The sequence below is a fragment of the Triticum urartu genome, chromosome 7 (assembly GCF_003073215.2).
Source record: "Triticum urartu cultivar G1812 chromosome 7, Tu2.1, whole genome shotgun sequence".
NCBI classification, from domain to species: Eukaryota; Viridiplantae; Streptophyta; class Magnoliopsida; order Poales; family Poaceae; genus Triticum; species Triticum urartu.
Window position 1 is genome coordinate 660,288,078 of NC_053028.1, and position 5,028 is coordinate 660,293,105.

The 5,028-nt window shown below is 42.2% G+C and overlaps 1 non-coding gene across 1 annotated transcript; it reads left to right on the top strand.

The window, feature by feature from the left end:
- Positions 1–1,387: 1,387 nt before the first annotated feature.
- On the top strand, positions 1,388–1,460 carry TRNAF-GAA. The gene has a single exon. It is a non-coding gene; the product is annotated as a tRNA-Phe (tRNA).
- Positions 1,461–5,028: the final 3,568 nt, after the last annotated feature.

Sequence of the window (5,028 nt, forward strand, 5' to 3'; positions counted from 1 at the left end):
GCTTCATGGCACGATGGTCCGTATTGCAGCAATACAAAAATGCTGACGCCGATCTCGCAGCGTCGAGTGCTTTGCAACATGGATGTTTGGTCTGGTAGTGATCGTCGACCTTGTAGCATCACACTCTTTTGCAACAATGATGTTCGGCCTTGTAGCGGTCACCGACCTTGTAGCGCGCGCTTTTGCAACAATGATGGTTGGCCTTGTGGTGATTGCTGACCTTGCAGCGTCGTGCGGCTTTGCAACTATGGTTGTCTGGCATCAAATTAAAAAATGACGGTTGCCAACCGTGGAACATTGGTTGGCTTTGCAACACAATGGTCCGTTTTGCAGCAATGCCAAAATGTCACTGTCGATCTCACAACGTCGCATGCTTTTGCAACAATGATGTTCGGCCTTGTGGTGATCACCGACCTTGCAGTGTCAGGCGGTTTTGCAACAATAGTTGTCTAGCATCATTTAAAAGATTGTGATTGCCAGCCGTGCAACGTCGCGAGGTTTTGCATCATGCTAATCCGTTTTGCATCAATAAAAATTTGAGCCGCGGACATTGCATCGCATGAGCTTTGCAACAACATTGTCTGGCCTTGTAGTGATTGCCGACTTTTTAGCATTGGGTCGCCGACCTTTCACGGCCGCTCGTCTTTGCAACACAACAGCCCGGCTTTGTCAAAAATAAATAAATAGAAACAACGGCAGGCAATAACGGTGGTAGTCGGTCTTGCAGCGTTGTAAATCCGGCTTGCAGTGTCGCCAGGATGGGCAACAACAAAATTCTAGCTTGCAAAGGCACACATCCCAAATGCATCAACGATGCCTAGCCGGCATTTGCAGGATATCAACCAGGTCATTTTGATTTTTCATGTAATATAAATCCACTTTTTAAACTTATAAATCCTCATTTTGATTAGCTAGCAAAGTGACTCATTGCTAGTAAGTACTACGATGCTGAAGAATTTTTTTTTTAGGGACTATGGTGCTGAAGTTAAACACACAGACCGTATACTAGTACTAGTGGGACAACAAACATCGACAGAAAGTTTGCATGCCGCCGCTGTATCACTGGACGCGCAGGAGCCCTGATCGGACGGAGGAGCGAGCGGCTGATTGCAACGCTAAAATCAGTCGGCTGAATATAAGACTTTCTCAATAAATATATCTCGAGAAGTCTATGCTAAGATTCCAGGGATGCGTAATACTGACGTACATTGACTGGTCGCTGCTATGTGGAGATTATGGGGTCTGCATGAGCAACAAAATTTGAAGAGCTCCCCGCAAAATAAACTAAACAAATTTTTTTGAAGAGCGTTAATGCAAGTATAAAGGCAAATATGAAGTGAGTCCGAATCCTAAACTAAAAAACAAGGACTAACAAAATAAACATGAAGCGGTGATAGCTCAGTTGGGAGAGCGTCAGACTGAAGATCTGAAGGTCGCGTGTTCGATCCACGCTCACCGCAATCTCTTTTTTTGTCTCCCTATATCTCGTCATTTGCAGGTTTTTCTTTCCATGGTCACATTTGGTTTTTGCCATTTGTTTTTTTTCTTATCTTCTTTCCACATTATTTGCTGGATTTTCAAATATAGTTGGAATAATTATTCACATATCCCAACAATTCAACCATTCTCCACCATTTTGTACAGGGCCGGCCCTGGGCCCAGTCGAACCAGGGGCCCTGACCCAGGCCATATAATGTATGCTAAAGGATTGGGTACAGCCGTACAAACCCAATATTTATTAGAAGCCCAAAGAACGCACACATAGCTGAATTGGTTCCAGATTATGGATCGGCTATACGTGTCTGGATGTGTGCGCGAAGCCGTGGCTGTTTTTTTTTCTTGTGAGGGAAGAACATTTCGTGTGGCTGTTAGTTTGCGGAATCCATAGCTTAATTCTAGCAATCTTCACTCGCTCAGGGCCCATGGCTTCGTTTCCCGTCACACACGGAGGACGAAGTGGGCGAACGTTGTGCAACTCTGCCGAAGGCTGGCGCGTTGCAACGGCTGCCGGCTGCGCCTAGGGTGAGGAACAGCCGAACGACAGAGGTAAATTATTTTTATGAATTCTTTTGGCCCTCAATTTTAATCTGGTTGATTATAATTAAGTTGTATTTTGTTTTTATAAACCTTGCATTCTTGGAGGAGATAACCGGTACTCTTGGTCGCCGAGTCTCGATGTTTTGGACTTGGATATCTGAAGAGCACACCAGCGTTGGAGCACACATATTATTGCTTCTTATTTACTCCAAAGCTTAGGTGTACTCTTTTTGGTTTTCACAAACATGTTGCCTAAACACATTTATCTAGTTCCGAGAAAAGAAAAAGAGAAAATGAGCACATCAGTTAACTAAATTTTAGAAGGAGGTTGTGAGTCAATTTAGTTTTTGAAGTGACACTACTGATAATCTAAAGCAATTAGATGCCAATATTATTGAAACACCGCAACATATTATTATCAGATACATCCTCCGTTTCAAATTACTTGTCTTAAATTTGTGTACATACTTATGTACCTAGACAAGGGACGGAGTAATATTTACAACGGAAAAATATATCATGGTTTATGGCCTTACAAGAATTTTTCCATATCAAAGTATGGAATTCCTTTTTTTTCCTCCATCGCAGCCGTTAGGCCCACTAATGGAGTCCGCCCTAGGGCCCTCGAAACTCCAGGGCCGGCCCTGGTTTTGTATGACGTTTCATTCAACATACATAAAAAATATTGTCATTTTTTAAGTCAGCAACATGGTTTAACTTCAGCATGATATTGGTGTAACTTGATATAATCTTGAGGAGATATTGACTAGGATGCTTGCGTTACAAAATTAGGTGAAATACACTAACCGATAATAACCCCAACCCCCCAAGCCACACAATATTTTTTTATTTTATTCACTTAATTTTCAAAGATATTATGTTTGAGGATGTATTCAAACAATACTTCCAAACCCCTCAATCGTCATTAAACATGAGAGTCGTTACAGTTTGGACTCAGGATACATCACAAATTTTAGACTGTCAAAGTAAATATCCCTTGTTTTGATCCATGCCCACATGTTGCTTTTGTCATGGCTAACAATGGTTTCTTCAATTTAATCTCCTATTCGCAAATATCATGTTTGAAGATATATCCAAATATTTTCAAACACTTCAATCTCACATATCATGTTTGACGGGGTGGTCCCACCAACCAGCCACTCTGCCCCCCTCCGGACCATTTTTAAGTGAAGGAGTATTCCTTGTTTACGTCGAAAGACATTAGTCCATGGAGATTCCGGAAAATCCAATTTGAAGATATTTTAATCCACTTTGACCATCCATTACTCCTAAACTACAAGTCCAAATGAGCTGATTCTTTTTGCATTATTTTTCTTGCGACCTCCTTTATTTTCCGGTAGAGTTTTGCAATTTTATTTTCTATCTAAGATTTCTAGACAAAGAATTTTCTTAATGTGGTTATTTATTTTGCTTGTTAATATTGTTTTCTAGAGTGTTAGCAATGTTTGATGAAGACCAGGAGTATTTGCAACACAAACTTGGAGCAAGGCGAGCGACAACCTCCACTTGCATAATTGCAATGCAATTCCATGATTTAATATAATAAAACTTGATTTAGTTTGAAGTACTTGATGATGATTTATTCATGGCAATCTTGGAGGAATTATTATAATTATCTACTGCCATGTTATTGCTTGGATTTCTTGTGACTAGTAGTTTGCAAGTTGGATATTGGCATGTTACCATCGGATTAGTAGGGTCATTAGCTATATTTTCATATGATCATATTTGATATTATTGCTTATGGAGCAAGTGGAAATGATATGATTACATTTTTCATTGGATTATTGGTTGGATATTACTATGACTTGGATCACATGTTGATATGTGACATTAGAGTAACAATTTTGTCAGAGATACCTTGGGGATAAATTCTGTCATTCGTGGTGTTTGGCCTCTATCATGGTTCACAAGTCTCACGCATTTCAATAAAAAATGTACGTTGATTTATCAATAAAATAGGAGTTATATGTCACAAAAACTATACCATTGAAAACTTATTTAGAATGTGGATCTAACGTTTTGTTTTTGTGACATATAATTAATATTTCATTGAATAAATTAATTTTCAATGTTTATATTGAAATATGTGTGAGACTTATAAATCATGATGGAGTAGTAAATGTTTCCACACCCGGAGACTTTCCCGTTCGATTGACCAGAAATCCTATAATACTTTGTATGTACCCATGGCGAGACACCTTACACCCGCCCAAACGCAGGCTTGAGGGCATCTCCAATGGCGACCAGCAAATTTCCTCCCGCATCCATCCATGGACACGGATGCGGGAGGCCGCCATCCAATCATAGCCGCATACATTGCAAACACTTTTTCAACAAAACTGGATGAAATTCATGCAAACATGGGTGGATTTCATATAAACATGACAGATTTCATACAAACTGGACGAAAACAGTTATATTTTGGACATACAGTCACTAGGAGCTCCACTCCCACGACATGGAAACATTACACTAGTTTACGGCCGGACACGGCGGATCCCTTTGTCTTCCCCATGTCCAACAAACCCGCTCCCCTGACTGCCGGGAGCCCCGGAGGTATATTCTTCCCCCATCTTCCCTATGTCTGGTTGCACCGCTCATCGGAGTGGCAAATAGGATGCTTCAGCTGGAGGGGAAGGGAAGCTCCACTTTCGTGGAGCCCAGGTGGGGCCGATGATGGTCTGAGATAAAGAAGAATCGGACAGGTCACCGGCTATACAAGCCGGCGACGTGCCAGCGGTGGCCTTTCTGGGACCCAAGCAGCGGTAGCCTCCCGTGTTCTAGTATACCTCGATGTTGGTGGCGGACACGGACGCGCCATCCACCGACTCGTCGATCTCCGCGCAGCCGGCTTCTTTCTCTGTCGGCAGGGCGTGGCTACGCGTGCGTTGATGGCGGATGGCGCAGTTGTAGGCATGGGAGGGGCAACATAGGCACGAGAGGCGCGGTACGACACGGCGTCGCCAT